At 38.7% G+C, this 19,142-nt stretch overlaps 1 non-coding gene across 1 annotated transcript; it reads right to left on the bottom strand.

The window, feature by feature from the left end:
* Window positions 1–13,154: 13,154 nt before the first annotated feature.
* Window positions 13,155–13,226, bottom strand: TRNAA-CGC (transfer RNA alanine (anticodon CGC)). The gene has a single exon. It is a non-coding gene; the product is annotated as a tRNA-Ala (tRNA).
* Between the last annotated feature and the right edge of the window lie 5,916 nt (window positions 13,227–19,142).

The raw sequence follows: 19,142 nt of genomic DNA on the forward strand, positions 1-19,142 counted from the left end.
TCAACAATTATATAATAATCTCAATACTTTCAGAAAAGCTTCCTCATTGCTCAGGGGAGGGAGGGGAGTAATAATCCTAAATATCTTTTCCAGCTCTGATGTTCACATAATCAGCTATGGATCACTCTGGACCTCAGTACATACTTGAAAGACAAGGAACAGATCTTACCAAAGCCCCAGACAACTATTAACATATTCATGGAAACAAGATTTTTTTGCAGTCATAGTTGTGTGTGTTTCTTCCAACATGATTCACTTTAAACTTGAGAACTAGTAACTGGGGGAAGTGGAAACTTCTGTCCAAGATAGAGTAATAGAGACCAGAATTACTATCCCATCTGAATCAACCAAAAATGCCTAAAAAGGCAAAATATGTGAAATGGTTTTCAAAACATTGGACATCAAGCAAAGAAGGGCATTGATCCCTGAGAAATGGGATATAATACGAGCATAGTGATCGCCACAGCTTACTGCCTTGAGAGGTGTTTCCAGGCTATAACACAAGAAGGGGGAATTCAAATGTGATGGTTAATCTTATGTGTCAATTTTGCTAGGCTATAGCGTCCAGTTGCTTGCTCAAAACACCAGTCTAGGGCCGAGCCCGCGGCGCACTCGGGAGAGTGCAGCGCTGGGAGCACAGCAACGCTCCCACTGAGGGTTCGGATCCCATATAGGAATGGCCGGTGCACTCACTGGCTGAGTGCCGGTCACGAAAAAGACAAAAACAACAACAACAACAACAACAACAAAAACACCAGTCTACATGTTGCAATGAAAGTATTTTTTATATGTGATTAACATTTGAATCAGTAGACTTTAAGTAAGGCAGATTACCCTTCATAACGTGCTGAGTCTCCTTGAAACAGTTGACGGCCTTAAGAGAAAAGAGAGAAGAGGAAGGAATTTTACCTTCTCAAGACTGCAATATCAACTCTTGATGGAATTTCCAGCCTGCTGGCCAGCTCTACAAATTTCAAACTGGCTGTTCCCCACAAGTGCTTGAACCAATTTTCTTAAAATTAATCTCAATCTCTCTCTGTCTCTCTATCTCTCTGTCTCTGTCTCTGTCTCTCTCTCTCTCTCTCTGTCTTTCTCTGTTTTGTTTCCCTACAGAACGCTGACTAATAAACCAGTATAGCCCTGTGAATTCTCTAAGTCCAGGATATAAAGTTGGGAGTCTGGGGAGACCAAAGCAGTTGATGTCCATAGGATAAACCACCAGAAAAATAGAATTACACAGAGAGAAAACCCAGGAGATCCAGAGGGCCCCCCTCCAGTATTTAGCAGAGCAATAACCATTATGTGTGTAACGAAGTTCCCCAAGGCTTTCCCCAAAAGGAAAGAAAAATCTGAAAGGATTATGAGCCTGCAGGGCAAGAATAGTGCTTATTTACACCAGCCAGACTGGAAAACCTTATTACTCAAAGGGCATTCAGTGGACTACTAAGAAAAGCCTTGCCTCAATTGTGGAGAATTTGCCTAAAACTGTTCTTGCTTTTCCTAACAAATCTCTTTTTTATAAACTTTTTCTGCTAGCAGTTTTTGTTAACAGCTTTATTGCATTGTAATTGATATATAAAAACTGAACATATTTAATGTATACAATTATGCATACATCTATGAAACTGTCACCACGATCAAGGTAATAAACATATCCAACACCTCTAAAAGTTTCCTTCTGTCCTCTTTCCCAATATCTATTTTGGTGGTAAGAACATTTAACTTGATATCTACTCTCCTGGAAAAAATTTCAGTATACAATACAGTTTTGTTAACTATAGGCACTATGTATGTCGACAACCAAATCTTAAAAATGAGACCTTAATAATTTCTTAAAAAGGAATCCACACACTGCACAGATTCGAGAAATCTAAGTGTAAGTCATTGTTTCTAAAGAGTTGACTATTCTTTGGTAATAGAGGAAGGATGGGCTCCCTTTAAGACAATCATCTGAAATATTCATATGGGTTAACCAAAATTCCTTACTTGGGAGAGCAAAAAGCAGGACCGTAAAGAGCATGGAGAGGAAGCTGATGATGAGTTGTCTTAGGAGGCCGGAGGGGGAAATTTTGGTGGATATATTTTGGGGGTGTATTCATTCCATGTTTTAGGCATTTCTGTCTTTTCCTGAAAGGCCACCAAGGTTGGGGACAATTCAATAGGTTCATATTGTGCCATTTTAGGGGCCACTAGAAAGTTTCCTCCTCATCCCTGAAGGTTCACTAAAAATCACTGAGAAATTTAGATTTATATGAAGAAAAAGCATAAAAAATTTTATTTGAATGCGCATAGCATAGGGGAATTGCAGAATGATTGACCAATGGGGTACAGATACTTATATGAGTATACCCATCTTCATAGGAAGAGAGGAATAAATGACTCTTAGGGGGATACAAGGAGCCTGGAGAACATACAGTGGCCTGAGGCAAAGTCTGCTGGGCCCACAGAGCAGACAATGACTGGTAAATGATTCTCTTCACAATACTGAATGGGACCGAAATAGAAGACAATGGTCTGTGACAAAGTCTGCCCAGGTGTATTGACAGGCTCCAGTCTTTCTTCCTGTGATATGAGTTAAGTTAATGAAAACTCAGGGAGAGAATCAGAGGTAATTGTCTTATTCTTTGGCAGATCTGGACTTTAAGCAGATAAGGGAACAGCTTCATCCTGCGCTTTGAAGAGTCACAATAGGACTGATAGGAATGGGGGGCATGTTGAGGCTGCTTCTTTATTCGGGCATATCAAAGCACCATATTTTGGGGTAACGGTCTCTGAGCCCCGACACCATCATGCCTTGAAGACAGTCTCAGCTCCTGGAAAGAGTGTTCCCCTGAACTGGAAGGACAGAGAGAGGGAGGCCACTAGAAGTGGAAAGAAGTGAGATCTGAATGATAATGAGTCAATAATATAAAGATAAGGAAAGAGAATATTCCACGAAGAAGGAACAGATAAGGTACCAGGCCCTATGGTAGGAATTACTTTAGTAAGTTCTAGAACTATAAAAAAGGTTAGTGTGGTTGAAGCTTGAAAAAGTCAGAGCTAGACAGGAGGCCAATGTCTGCAGTTTTGTAAAGATAGATAAGAGTTGGAATTTCATGCTAAGTGTAATGGAGCTCAGGAAAGGGGCAACGTCTCTTGGTTGTTTATCTAACAGTCCTTCAGTCCCTCCTTAGTATGCAAAGACTTAATTTTGTTCAGGCAAGAATGTGTCTAGCCACAGGGGCTGAATCATAATGTACTTAAGCCATGGTTCTTAACCTTAACAGAACCAATACTCTCCCTTTACAACAAATATTTTTTAACACATTTCTTTAGTATCCTGAAATAAACTCACAGTTAATTTAAACTAGATATATCCATAATTTTCTTCCCATAGCAGTAAGGCTCCCTAACTAGTATTCAAAGGAGAAATAAAAGTTTAAAATATAAAATAAAACAATATGTATTTCCTTCACTTGGGAATGACTACTTTAGAAAATATACGGTATAGTCAAGTTTTTGTACCTTTACAAAAATCCATGTGAATGAAACAAAAACAAAAAATTAATGAAACAAATACAAAAGAAGGCACAGGTGTGTTGTGTTGTATGTTTAAAGCCAAGAGCAGTGCCACCTTGACAAACTGATTTTCCAAAATAGTACATAATTCTTAGAAAGATCCAAAGAAAACATAATATTTCCATAAATTGCAAAGCAGTCACATTCCCGGATTATCCACTGTATATAAAAAGTGTTCAGAAATAAAAGAACTTTGTGTTTATTCAAAGTTCAGAAACTATAAACAGATTGTCTGTTTGTTTGTTTTGTTTATTTACCCGCATGAATTTCCCAGGGAACATATGAAAATCTTGCAGAATGCAGGGTAATTTCTGATTATGAGCCACTTTGTGTACATTTGTAAAATATCCTCACCCTTGCCCACTAGATGCCTGTAGCAGCCCCTAGTCTCTGTGAAAACCAGTCCTCCTACAACTGTCCAAGTGGAACTGGCCTTATGGAGAAACACTTATCTAAATTTAACTATTGTAGCCTACTCCTTTCTGATAGTAGTTGGTCCAGGTATGTGTATGTGACACTGTTCTGGCGAGTGCAATGTAAGTGCAAGCCTTCCTTAGGGCTTTCTGGGAAATGTACTTCTTTTGATAGAAGAAAAATGTGCTAAGGGAAAATGTTCTTCTGCCTTTGGCTTTATTTTCCTGCTTGAAACACTAGTTTGGAAAGAAGACACAGTGATTGGAGCTGCTGTAATTATGAAAGAGACAGCACTGACTCTTGAGGATGGCAGAATGGAAAGATGCAAGGCACCTGTGTCCTTGAAGATATTGTTGAGATGCTTGTCAGCCCTTGCTTCACATCTCTTGATATGTGGGACTAATAACCCATTCTCATTTAAACTGCTGATGGTCAGGTTTCCTGTTACCTGAAGCAGGAAATATGCTAACTGAAACAGAATTGTAGGGAGGAAACTGACATAACATGATACGTATTTTACAAAGATAATTCTGGCTGCCATACAGAGCATGGATTTTAGGGAGACTAGAGATGCTGGGTGACTAGTCAGGCAGCTACTATGATAATCTTGGCAGGAGAATGTGATGTCTACTAGAATGTAAGCTCATTAAGTGGAGAGAATTTGTCTATTTTGTTCACTGTTGTATCTATAGTACCTAGAAGAGTGTCTCACACTTAGTTGCTCCTCTAACTTGACATGGTTAGTTATTGGATTAATCTATATTTGTTGAATGAATATTTGTGGTCTAGATAATTTAAAGTGGAAGAGAGATTTGGTTAAATTCAAGATACATTTTTGAGGTGTAGATTTGGTGATCTGTTGGATGGCAGGCAAAATAAAACATCCAGGTTAAGGATTCAGCAACTGAGTGGATAGCAGTGCCCACGTACCAATATGAAAAGGAGTGAAAAGATGTGTGGAGGGAAAGGAAAAAATGAGGCTTTATTTTTGATCATGTTAAGTTAGAGTTGCCTATTAGACATCCATGCGGAGATGTTAAGCAGGCAGTAAAATTTGTAAGTTTGCATTGCTGAGACATATCACGTCTAGACAGATAGACTTTGTTTTCTTTGGCATAGAATTGATTAAGGTTCCCTAAGAAGAATGTGTGTAGAGAAAAGAGATGGGACCCAGGACAGATCTTTGGGAACTTCTAGCATTTAGAAGTCAAGAGGGAACATTCAGAGATGGAGAAGAAAAAGGAAAAGAGTATAGATCCACAGAAATTCAGAGAAGAGAGCATTTAAACTAAGAATTAGTGTACAATTGCCTTACCTACAAGTTTACTTCAATAAACAGGAAGATGTGATCATTTGTCATCATGGAGCTCATTGATTACTTTAAATTCAATTGAAAAGGAGAGAATAGAAGCTTTAATAGAGTAGTCTGTGAAAACAATGAGGTAAAGAGGAAGAGATATTAGTTACAAACATTTCTTTTAAGAAATTTTTGTCATGATAAAGAGCAGAGAAAGAATTCTCAACAAGTCTCTTCAACAGATGGAACAACTTGGACATCTGCATGCAAAAAAATAAATCTAGATATAGATTTTCAGCCCAAGGAGGGAAACTGAGGCATGGTTTAAACCACAAAGAGTTTATTTGAACCAATATGAGTAACTGCAGCATGGGAAGACACTTCCAAGTTGCCTTGAGAAGAGCTCCAAGGTACAAATAGAGCTTCAGTATTTTTATAATCACACAAAGGGGAGGCAAAAAAGGAGGAGACAGAGCAATCCCTTTTATCAGGATTTTTACTAGTTGTCCAGCATGACAGTGTCAGAATTAAATTAAATTAGAGGACACCCAGCTGGTGTCTGCTGCAGAACTGGTTACTGGTGGGGAGAAATCCCCACACACATTTTGGTGATCAGAGGTCATAGTAGTGATCTTTGTTGTGAGAGTATAGTAGGAGAAACTGAGTTTGTTTTTTCTACTTACTAATAAAGAACTGATATCCAAAATACAAAAAGAACTCTTAACACTCAATAAGAAGGAAACAACCCAATTTTAAAAAAAAGCAAAAACTCTGAACAGACTCCTCACCAAAGAAGCCATACAGATAGCAAATAGGCACATGAAAAGATGCTAATATCCTTTGCCATTAGGCAATTACAAATCAAAATGAGATGCCACTACAAACCTATTAGAGTAGCTAAAATCTAATACACCAACAACACCAAATGCTCTTATGATACCATAAGACCCAGCAGTCACAATTGTTTGGTATCCATCCAAAAGGGCTAAAAACTTAAGTGCACACAAAAACCTGCACACAGATGTTTATCGCAGCTTTATTTACAATTGCCAACACTTGGAAACAAGCAAGATGTCCTTCAGTAGGCGACTGGATAAACAAACTGTGGTACATCCAGACAATGGAATATTATTCAGTGCTACAAATGAATGAGCTATCATGAAAAGAGAAAACTTAAATGCATATTACTAAGTGATAAGAAGCTAATCTGAAAGGGCTACATACTGTACTATTTGGAATATTTGACATTCTGGGAAAGGCAGAACTGTGGAGACAGTGGAAACATCAGTGGTTCCCAGAGACTGAGGGGTTGGAAGGGAGGGCTTGATGAATATGTGGAGCACAGAGGATTTTTAGGGCAGTGAAACTATTCTGCATGATACTGCAATGGTGGATACCCAGCGTTATACATTTGTACCGATAGAGTACATAACACCAGGAATGAATCCTAATGTGAACTTTGGACTTTAGGTAATAATAATGTATTAACATTGGTTCATCTGTTGTAACAATATATCACACTAATACAAGATGTTAATAATAGGGGAAATTGAGGGGGTGGGGCAGTGAAGGGGTATATGGGAACTATCTGTACTTCCTGCTTAATTTTTAAACCTACAACTGCCCCCCAAAATAAAGTCTATTAATTCAAAAAAAAAGCAGAGATATGAAGCAATATCTAGAGGGAGATGTAGAGTCACTGAAGTTTTGTTTTGTTTTGCTTCCTCTTTTTTTTTTCTTTGTTCTTTTATTTTTGTTTGGTTTGGGTTTGTTTTTAGGGTAGGAGGTATGAGAACACATATTTATGCAGGGAGAAATTAATAACAAAGAAAAGAAAATAATTAATTACAGGGGAAAATAGCTTCAGAACTGAAGACAGAGAAGGATCAATAACACAAATGGAATTTTCCAAAAATTTAATATACTTTGTCCACAGTAGCAGTAGAAAAATAGAGTATATCTTTACAGTTGTACATAATGGAAAAATATGGGGTTTTCTATCTGATTGCTTCTAATTTTTTTAAATGATATATTAAGCTAAGCCCTCAATTGAGTATAAAAGGTGAAAGGAGAAAATGTAGGAGATTTTAGGAGAAAAAGTAAGAAGAGAAATGGCTATTATTAAGAGAGGGAAAGAAAATTCACTAGGGAATGATACTGAGGCAACATTGGATACCCATTTCATATTTATTGCTGTGAATTTAAAATGATCACATAAGCATGATTGGATGTGTTTCTCTGGAAAACTTTGGCTTCTCATGCACTGGGATGGACTAGGTGCATAGTTAGTCTTAGCTAGGATTGAGGACTTTCCCAGAAAAGTCCAGTGCAGGAGAGAAAGGAAGATGACTTACGGATATTTACAAAAAGTTTGAAGAATTGCTGGAGATGCAAACTAGAATAAATGAGTGGGAAAGTAATGTATGGTTTTGAGAGATAATGGAGGTTAGCACTGAGAATTCTCGGTGAGTGGTTAGACATGCATGGGAGGAACAGGGCAAGGTGCCTGTGGATTAATAAAGCAGAGATGTGCTGTGGGCTTTATGGATTTGACACTTGTGAAGGTGACAGGAACTAAAGATAGATATCAGAAAAACAGCAGCACATAAAGGATATTTAAAGCAATTTTAATATTTAAGAATGCTTAGGAAGAATGTGTAGAGTATGAAGAAAGAATTTCTAGGTCTGAATGCTGAAAAACACCCACACTTAACCAAAAAGCAAAAGAGATCTTTCAAATAATTTAGGTGAACTCAATACAGTGTCTTATCTTTGAAAGGTAAGGGGAAAGGTGTTTCAGAGGAATGATCGTTGGTGTCAAATTCTGAAATGTGTCTCAGTAAGTGAAGACTAACATGTCCATTAGATTTAGAGACAAAGGCATCATTGGTGACTGTGGTAAGAACCTTTTCACTGAAATTCTAGGAGTCAAAGTTATATTTCAAGGGTAGAAAAATGAGAGTGAGTTGAGGATTGGAGACACAGAGATACCGGTTTCAAGAAATGTGGCAGAAGTAGGAAGAAAGAGAAAGCAGTGTCTGTAAGAGAACATGGAGCCAGGAGAGATTGTTTTTTCAGTATGGAAGAAGCTTGAATCATTTTAAATAGTAATGGCAAGAACTAGTAGAGAGAGAGAGAGAGACTGAAGATAGGAGACAGTAAGAATAATCGATAGAGCAAGGTCCCTGTGAAAGCAAGACATGATGGCCTGGGGACGGTTGGAAGACTGGCCCTAGATGGGTTAAGGTCTTGCTACTAAAAGTATAGCATAGAACCCAGCAGTGTCTGCAACACTTGGGAGCTAATGATAAATGTGGAGTCTCAGGCCTCACCCCAGGCCTGTGGAATTTTCATTTTAGCAAAAGGATTTTGTGATTTTATATGTAATAAAGCTTGTGTAGCACTGAAACAAAGGGTATTTCTTCCAGTTTAGCAGACAGGAATGAAAAAAAGGATGGATATACATATAGATACATTTATAAGTTGATGAAGGAAGGTAAGGTAGCTTTCATTTGATGTCATTTTTGTTTGAAATAGGAGTCAAAGTCCTCAGCTGAAGGGACAGAAACTAGGATTAGATGTTTCAAGAAAGAGAAGAATTTTGAAGTGGCTACTATAACTCCTAATAGGGAAATCTGAAGAAGAGAGGGGTTGCAGTGAAGGAAACAGATAAGTCACCTGTCCTCTCTGTGCTTAACTTTCCTTGCCTCTGAAATGAAGGGTTGCACTGAACTTCCCTAAAGTCTTATCTAAACCCAAAGTCACAAAGGCCAGAATGATTCCACTAATTCTTCTTGCCTCTCTGAAGATGACACTAGTTGAATCTGTATGCAGGAAGTGATGGTGAAGACAGCACTGCCTCAGGGACCCACCCCAGAAGAGGGTGCAGCAGTCGCCTGGCCTCTTTGCTTTGATTCTGATTGGGAAAAGGGAGCAGCAGCAGCAGCCTGAGCTTCCCAGACCTTGTCCTGGGTGGGAAGGTAGGAGAGGTTCTGGGCACTTGCCTCCCAGAGTGGGTAATGAAGCCCTCCTTGATATTTAAAGCAGCACTAATCTTCAAAGGTGTGTGATATTCTCTATTCAGCAGTCTGCATGGAGTATTTAAGGCATATTTGGAATATCTGCAGTTAGACTTCTGAAGGAGAATGTTCAGTATGAAACAAAGGAGTTTGAGGACGTTGTCAAAGTGTGGGTGAAGGGGAGGAACAAGGAAGCTATGCTGGATATGGAGGCAAGGAAAGATAGGAACAGAAAGGTTCATGGGAAGAAAGAAATGTTAAGGAAATGAAAGTTGCAATTTAGTAGAAGAACAGAAGTTGTGGAAATAACTGGATGAGAATGCCAGAAAAGAAAGATTAGGATTAGGGAGTAGGATACTGTAGTAAGCAGAATAATGTCCCCCCAAAATGTTCATGTCCTAATTCCTGAAACTGTGAATATGTTAACTTATATGGCAAAGGGGACTTTGCAGATTGATTAATTTAATGGCCTTGAGACAGAGAGATTATTCTGGATTATTTGGGTGGGTCCAATGTAATCACAAAAGCCTTTATAAGTGAAAGAGGGAGGCAGCATGGTCAGAGTCAGAGAGACATTTGAAGATGCTGCACTGCTGGATTTGAAGAAAGATGGAGGAAGGAGCCACAATTCAAGGAATTCAAGCAAACTCTGAAAGCTGGAAAAGGGAAGAAAACTGATCTTCCCTAAAGCCTCCAGAAGAAACACAGCCCAGCTGACACCTTGATATTAGTCAAGTGAAACCCATTTCAGATTTCTGAACCCCAGAAGTATAAGACAAAAATTTGTGTTGTTTTAGTCCATTAAATTTATGGCACCGATAGGGAAATAATGCAAATAGTAATAATATTAATAATAACAGATGCTAACATCTGTTGAGCATGTATATCGCTGCAAGGTATCATCCCAAGTGCTATTATAAGTTTTAACTCAATTAATCTTTATATACATATTTAATATTCATTGAGTTCATACCATGAGAGAGTTACTGTGCTAAGCACATTAGATGTATCATTTTATTTAATATTACACAGTCCTGTGAGTTGGCACCATTATTTCCCCCACTTTACAGATAATAAAACCGAGGCTTAAATCAATTAAAAGGTCTGCCTCAGGTGACATGTAGTGAAGAAGCTGAGATTTAACCTTAGCATTCTAATCCCAGAGTTCATGTCCTTAAAAACTACTCTATATTCCATGGATTTATTATTTTGGCATAATATTGATTCATGACAATGTCCAGAGCATGGTCATGGGTGTGAGCAAGAAAAGTAGAGTGGAAATAAAGGTTATTGGGAAAAGAGAGATCAAAGGAATGAGAAGCTGGGATTCTGGATGATCTGTCTACACAGCTGCTAAAGTCATCAGGGGTGAGTGGAAGAAAGCAGGCAAGAAGTCTCTGTTAAATTAGGAAAAGTCTTCTTGATGAGAAATGTGAGATAGTTGTATAAAGCAAAGCTTCCAAGAAACAGAATTTTTTAAAATGCAGATAGAAATGTAATAGTTTGGAAATAGGAATGTGGCCTCAGGAGTTACTAAACTTCCTCCTGATCCTGAGGTTGGAGAACGTGTAGTTTCTACTTTAAGTAGCAGTGTTGTTAGGGAGATCCAGATTTAAGTTAATGCAGGAATATTAAGATAAGTGGTTGAGGATAGTGGGTTGTTAACTTGGAAACATGAGTTACAAAGGGCAGAGCTGAAATACGCAGGAGAGACAAGTTGCAAGTTTACATCATTGAAATGGGAGGACAGTGGAACATGGAGATGAAGGTATAGGACAGGATAGAGAATTAGAGGGCCATGTGCCTGCAGTGGTGAACTGGGATAGTGGAATTGTGAGACAGTAAGTTTAGCTGATCAAGTGTTTTCCAAGTAAATTAAATATTCCCCACAGTCCAAAAGATCGCACTGGAAGTGAAAAATGGATGGGAAGAAATGGCCAATTGAGAAATTAAGAGATTGGGACAGGTAGGACTCTTAAAATTTAGCCTCATCCTTGAGTTGGGTCTTGATGGATCTTAATCTCTAGGAAAACAAGTCAGCAGTACCTCAAATTCGGGCCCCTGGGAAGTTCAAGCCTCTGACTGCTCTCACTCTGGTTCCTAAGGAGTGGTCATAGGACAGGTCTCTATGTTCCAAAACTTACTCTTCCCTGAAGGCCCCCGCCATGACTCATCTAGATTCTTGCAATAATATCTGAACTAGTCTTGTTTTCATATCATTTCACCACCATTCCCAATCCATTTTTCACATTATTTACAGGATTAACTTTGTAAAATTAAAATCTGATTGTGATAATCTCTTGTTTATAATGCTTTATTATCTCCTCATTGGCTAGTGAATCCTCTAGGAAAGCATAAATGAAGACATAGTCATTAGAAAAAATTTTTTTTGGTCGCTGAACTCCTTTATTCTGTTTAGGGAACCTGACATTTTTAGAGTCGGATGCTTGCTTTTTGAGGCTTTTGACATTGATCTAAACCTGGCCAACTAGATATTCTTTTCCACTTAGGTTAACCACATTCAGTGTTTTCTTTTTGCAACCAAAAACACCGATTGATACAGAGTTCAAAACCCTTGATAAATTATATAGTCCTACATCTCCTATATCATCTCTTATGGTTTCCCTGTCTCATCCTATGATTCAGCCATATGTAACTACGTCTTCACACCACATGCATGCTGTTTATTATGAGTAGAGTAACATCACAATCCTCATTTCCAGTTGTAAAATACCCCACTCATTCGTACACATCATAAGTATCTCTTCTTTTGTGAAGGTTCCCCCCCGGCTTACTTCCTCAAGAAGAGTTGATCCTACCCTCTTGTTTTCCAGTGTATTTTTTACAAACCTCCAATATGGTAATTGTAATACAGAGTTGGAAATATTGTTTGTATGCTGGCTATCTCTCTCTTGTTCAGTTGTATCCCCTAATTTAGCACAGTTACATAGTAACATAGAGGAGCCACCCAACAAATACTTATTAAATAAATGATTGGATTTCCGTTCAACAATGACAGAGAAATATATGTTGCCCTTATTTTTTAATGTGAACAGAAACAATAAAGTAAATTCACTATCACTATTCAAAAGCACTCAACTGAATCAAGGAATGAACATAAGTTCAATGTAGAAATCACATCAGCCTAAAAATTCATTTAATTACATTTGCCCAGAATGCAACCTCAGTTGGGTTCTCAGTGCTGTCAGGCAGTCTATTATGGGTTTCTAACCAACTTTGCCTTCCATTTTCACAGGCTATTTCCAACCTTTACTATTTTCCTCCTTCGCGGGACTATGACCAGCTCCCCTGCACAGAAACCTTGAGTAAGGCCAAAGATGCAGTGACAAAACGGTCACCAGGTTAGTAACTATAGTACAAGATCCACGTGATCCTATGGCCCTAGGGTGGATCCTTGAGTGTTGATATGCAACTCCCACCTCAATACTGAAAAGGCTTGCTATTTTCCCCTTCCCCACCTCACCCCTTCCCTGCCCCTACAAAAAATTACTGAGTATTTTGTTTTCACCGATTGTTTTCCACTGGGGAGTGGGAATGGGTGGGGCTTCGTTGAATTGAGCTTAAGCATTCTTTGATACGCAGCTGAACTTCCTCTTCCTGGTGCATTCATAGGATAAATTTGCTTCTGAATTGTGCCTCTGACTTTGTACTGATCACCGCATCATAAAACACCTCAGGGAAATTTTCAGGAAGCAGAGAATATGGCTATGGCTGGCTAACCAAGTGGAAGAAAAGTAAACAAAAAGAAAGCAGCTCGATTTAGAAGAAATGATAATGACAAAAATGAGAAAGGACTGAAATATCTTATTTAATAATTAAGCAAAAAGCAGAATAAAGAACTTCTCTGGAGATGCCGGGGATCGAACCCGGGGCCTCATACATGCGAAGCATGCGCTCTACCACTGAGCTACATCCCCAGATATGTGGCAGTTTTGGGATAGAATTCCCGTCCTGTTAAAAGCTGGAAGCATTTCACAAAATCGTACTCTACTATTTTGCGTTCAAACAGGCAGTGGCAGGCTCTGAGGATAAATTTCACCTAAAGCCTCGTCCAAATTTCATCCAAGTAGCCTCCTTCCCGGACACACCGACAACATCCAGCTCGCGCAGTTACTGAGAGCAGAGCGCAATTTTAGTAGCTTTAACACGATTGGTCCTTCTCCTGCTGGCCCAGTGGAATCCCAGGCGAAAAGCATTAAGGGACTTTTCAGGACCCTTTGAAAAAAATTTCTGTTAGACAAAGACTCATGGAAAATGCGACCCCAATTCCCCGCAGCTGAATAGGTTGAATGGTCAAATGCACCTTTGGAGTTGCCCTTCCTCACTTGACCCTCTCGGAGAAGAAACTGTCCAGATAGATGAAAACGTAAAAATCTGGCCCTAATCTTTGTGCGCACAGGGAATGAATCGGGCCACCCAGGCCATGTAGCCCACCTGACACCGGAGCCTTGTCAGCTTTATCTGTGAACTTTGGCTTCATGAAGAGCCTAGATTTAAGAAGGCGCGTTTGCTTGTTTCCCTCTTTCTTCGGTCCACGCGTCAGCTTCTCTTCCCTCTCATCTCTCCCGAGTCTGCACCGCTGCTGTCAGAAGAACGAGCCTGGACGCAACAGCCGTACCCGGGATCTGCTCCGGCCAGGAGCTCCCGCAGCCGCAGCGGCGGCGCTAAAATCCACCGAAAGCGCGTCTCTGCCCTCAGACAGCTGCAGCAGCCGCCGGCACGAGTGCTTTTGTCTCTTGCTTCAGAAGTTATACAGCAGAGAATAGCGACTCTTCAAAAGTAACAGTGACAATACCAAAGGCATGATCCGTGAAAGAAGTGATTGGGAAGGTTAGACTTCATTAAAATTAAAAACGTCACCACTGCGAAAGACGGTCTCAAGAGAATGAGAAGACAAGCCATAGACTGGGAGAAAATATTCACAAAGTACACGTCTGATAAAGGACTGGTATCCAAAATATACAACGAGCTCTTAAAACGCAACAATTAGAAAACAATCCGATCTAAAATAAGCAAAAGATTTGAACAGACATCTCTCCAAAGAAGATATACAGATGGCAAATAAGCTTATGAAAAGTTGCTCCACATCATGTGATCAGGGAAATACAAATTAAAACAGCAATGAGATACCATACACACCTGTTAGAATGGCCAAAATGCAGAACATTGACCACACCAAATGCTGAAGAAGACGTGGAGCAGCAGGAACCCTCATTCACTGCTGGTGGGAATGCAAAATGATACAGCCGCTTTGGAAGACAGTTTGCAGTTTCTTATTAAACTAAACATACTCTTACCAGATGATCCAGCGGCCACACTTCTTGGTATCTATCCAGAGGAGTTGAAGACTTATGTCCACATAAAAACCTGCACACAGTGTTTATAGCAGCTTTATTCATAATGCCCAAACTTGGAAGCAAGCAAGCTGTCTTTCAGTAAGTAAATGGATAAATAAACTGTGGTATATCCAGACAATGGAATATTATTCAGTGCTAAAAAGAAATGAGCTATCAAGTCATGAAAAGACATGGAGGAAACTTATACGCATATTGCTAAGCGAAAGAAGACAGTGTGAAAAGACAATTATGTATGAGTATGATTCTAACCATATGACATTTTGGAAAGGCAAAACTATGGAGACAGTAAAAAGATCAATGGTTGCCAGGGATTGGAGGGTGGAAGGGATGAATAGGCCGAGCACTGAGGATTTTTTAGGCAGTGAAAATACTTTGTATGATATTGGAATGGTGGATGTATGTCATTATACTTTCACCAAAATCCATCCATTGTACAACACAAAGAGCGAACCCTAATGTGAACTGTGAACTTTGAATGAAAATAGTGTGTTAATGTAGGTTTATCAATCGTAACAAATGTAGCACCCTGGTTTGGGGTGTTGGTGGGGCAGGCTGTGCATGTGTGAGGACAGGGGTATATTGGAAACCTCTGTACCTTCCTCTCAATTTTGCTGTGACCTTGAAACTGCTCTAAAAAATAGACTATTCAAGAAAAGAAAAGAAAAAGTGACCTCAGGAAGGCAACACAGTAAGTGTGTCATTATATCTGCAGCCTCTGCCAGCAGCCTATCCATAGAGAAAGAGAAGGCAAAGGAAGTGGTTTCCAGTTGTATGACGAGTCGGGGAGACTAGGATTGGCCCAGTTCATAAAGCTGCATCTCCTCATAAAAAAATGTGAGCGAACTCGTACTGCACAGCTACTGCTAGGACCCTGCTTCTAGACCATGAAAAGTGCTCCTGCAAAACAGGGTCATAATCCAGGTCCAAACCTCAGCCCTTGCTACTTGGTACATAATTAAGAAACTTTAATGCCCTTTGCTCTGTCCACTTTCACAATAACTTCCTTCATACAGATAAACCCACTTCGTTATTATCTTTTGAAAAGGCAGTGGAGGTGGGGAGACTACTGAAAACTGTACAACCACCTACACTGAAATTTCATGTTGCAAGGTGCTCCCCCATGAGGGAAGGATTTCATTATTACTGAATAATTTGAGAAGAAAATCTGGCTCCTCCACTAGATGACAAAAAACAGGTGTGCTGCCTTAATTTATTAAATTAAAATACTACAATGGAGAAAATGAACTTGGTATTCACTAATTTACTTTTTTAAAAGTAGCCTTTATTTTTTAGGGCAGTTTATGGTTCACAGCAAAACTGAGTGGAAAGTTCAGAGAGTTCCCACATGCTTCCTGGCCCCTCCCAGCCCCCAAAGCTTCCTTTTATATGTCTGCACTTCCATTTGCTGATATTTTCTTGAGAATTTTTGCATCTATGTTCATGAGAGATATTGGTCTGTAGTTTCCTTATCTTGTAATGTCTTTGGTTTGGGGATTAGGCTAATGCTGGCCTCATAAAATGAGTTAAGAAGTATTCCCTCTGCTTCTATCTTCTGAAAGAGATTATAGAGAATTCACTTAATTTCTTTCCCAAATGTTTGTTAAAATTCACTAGTGAACCCATCTGATCCTAATGTTTTCTGTTTTGGAAGATTATTGATTATTGATTCGATTTCTTTGATAGATACAGGGTTATTCAAGTTGTTTATTTCTTCTTGTAGAAGTCAGTGAAGTTTTTTTCCTTTTCTCTTTATTGCAGAATATTTCAACATATAAAAGGGCAAAATGAATATTATAATAAATTCTCATGTATTCATTGCTCAGCTTTATCAACTGATGGATAATCATGCTTCATAATCAGTGTAGTTTTAATGTGCAACTCTGTTCTCATGAGAGATTAGAATGAGGCAGAAGAGCTGTACAGCTTCAGAGATGGGGCCATCAAAGATGAAGTAATTTATTATGTAGCAATAGATAAGAAACATAAGAAATTGTATTTGTTTACCAACTTCATGATAATTAACTCAGTGCTTACTTTCTCATTGTACTTATTTAGGAAAGTATTTCAGAATCAGTCTACTGCTTGTTTACAAGTCAGAGAAAATAAATTTGGTGATACTAGCAAATATATATAAATATTACATTATATATTATGGTATATATATAAATTATGTATGCACACATGTACATAATCACCTATTGTAAGGTATCATTCATCCATACACTTTTCATGGAATATCTGATTTAATTCTAAAAATAGCTACAAGTAAGTACTAAACTGCCTCAGGTTTCTCCACCCCAACTCTCATCATCGTGACCATTGATTTAGAGGAGAGTAACCTTGAAGAACCATATTACCTTCTGTTCTCTCCAGATTCATTACTTGCAGATAATAGTTTTCAGATATTTTTGAAGGTGGTTTATTTTTTTCCTTCAATATTGGCAAATATTACTCTATTATAAGAGATTCTTTAGAAAATTGGATTGTTAAAGCAAGTAACAAAGTTATCCTTCCACTCCCTACTATATAAAAGGGGCAAAAGTACTCTGACACAAGATGGCCACATGTCCTAAATGAAAAGGCATCATATTCCTCAGTTCCAGCCCCTTCATGATTGCTCTGTTTCTTCTGGTCATTTTCTTAAATTCCAAATTGCAGTAATAATAGGAGCTACTTGATTTAATTTCTGGAAATTGACCTATGATATGATAGCAGAAATTTGTCTAAGATGCTAAATGGAAAGCTAGAACATCATTAAACAAATAATCTTTGCATGCCTACAATAGGCCTAGACTGAAAAGACTTATGTAAAATCTATGGGAAAAAGCTAATAATATATTTATTCTCTGTAAAATTGAACTCTGTGTCTCTGGCATCTAACACAACCCCTGAAATAAAAGGGAACCATTAAATTGTGTGTGTGTGAGAGAGTATAGTACAATGTTATGAGAGAAGAACTCAAGATTTGCAATCCTATAAGCTAGGTTTGTAATTTAATGCCGTTTAAAAGTTGGTGACATAGGGCAAATTTTGGAACACATTTCATTACTCTTTCATATCTGTTAAATAGAGCCATGTAAAAGGGTTTTTATAATATCAAAAGATATCATGTATAGTATGTGCGATGACATTCCAACGCACTCAAATGGTATTCCAACATGCCTTTTCTGGGACTTCTTACAGAACAACACTCAGCTGGCTTCTATTTTCCTACAGGACATAGATAGATGGGTTACACATATGCTTCATAGTTTTGAGGGTTTTCTGGATACTGTACATTGGGCATGGTTATGTTCTGTCTTCTGAGTGAAATGTGTTCCTCAGAAAATTCTGTAATTTAAGAGTTAATCCTACAGCCTTCCATTGAATAGATGTTTCAATAATGCTGTGCAAGAAAGACTGAAGCTTGCCACAAAAATTCATGAAATAATTTCTGAGGTATAACTGGAGGCAAACAGGAAAACAAAAAATCCTCCATATTAGGAATACGTGTCCCCTTGCACTCCAGTCACAATGCAGAATAATGATTTACCAGGGCCACTGGACATCATTCTAGTTGTGCTTTACACTAAGACACAGAGCCAAGTTAAAACCAGCCCTGTCCCTTCACCTCACACATAGATGCCTGCACACCGTTGGGTGTGACACCACTTTAATTCTCTCCCTCCGTGAGAACAGTCACTACTCTGTTTTCAATTCTCACATTCCAGCAGTCTGATGAGCCTCTCAGACCAACTAAGGGACAAGTTTTGCCAGGTAAATGGGGTCCTCCCAAGTTCAAAAACTACTTCATGGAATTTCTGTGTACATGAAAAAGTGACTCATATAGGCAGAGGAGGGCAAACCTCACCTAGATTTCAAAGCATTTCCTTGGACTCTTAAGGAAGTTTCAGAAATGCTGTCCAGAATAAATCCAGAGCCAAGATCACTCTAGCTTATCAAAAGGTTTTCCAGGAATACCATTAATGAGTTCTCAATCTTCAAATCATAATGAACCATTTTCAGTTCTCACTTTACCTACTGTCTCTTTTCTCTGTAGCTACATAATTAACAAGAATCCCAGTAAGAGATTCCCGCAGAATTGTAGTCTCAGAGCTATGAGACAGTGTTTGCCAAATACCTTCACAAGACTGCATCTTAAATTTGTAGGCGTTTAAAATTAATCACGTCCAAACCCAAGCTTCTCCTCACTCTGGCCCCATCTAACACCCACGAAGCAAAAGGAAAACAACCTACCAGCAAGCAGAAGAGCATTCTTTTCCTGTAGCTTGGTAACAAATACTACCATCTACACCAGCGAAGAAACAGAACTTCTTTTTATATACCTCCAAAGTAATGAATCAAACATTCCCAGTTTATCCTTCAGTGACTACTTTTCAGCTTATCACCTTAACCTCAAATGCTCCGAAAGAAGAAAGCTGAATTTAAAGCCCTTTTGGGCCTGTAAAAGTAACCGAGGGAAAAAGCTGATTTTTA

Source organism: Cynocephalus volans, chromosome 5, assembly GCF_027409185.1.
Source record: "Cynocephalus volans isolate mCynVol1 chromosome 5, mCynVol1.pri, whole genome shotgun sequence".
Classification (NCBI taxonomy): Eukaryota; Metazoa; Chordata; class Mammalia; order Dermoptera; family Cynocephalidae; genus Cynocephalus; species Cynocephalus volans.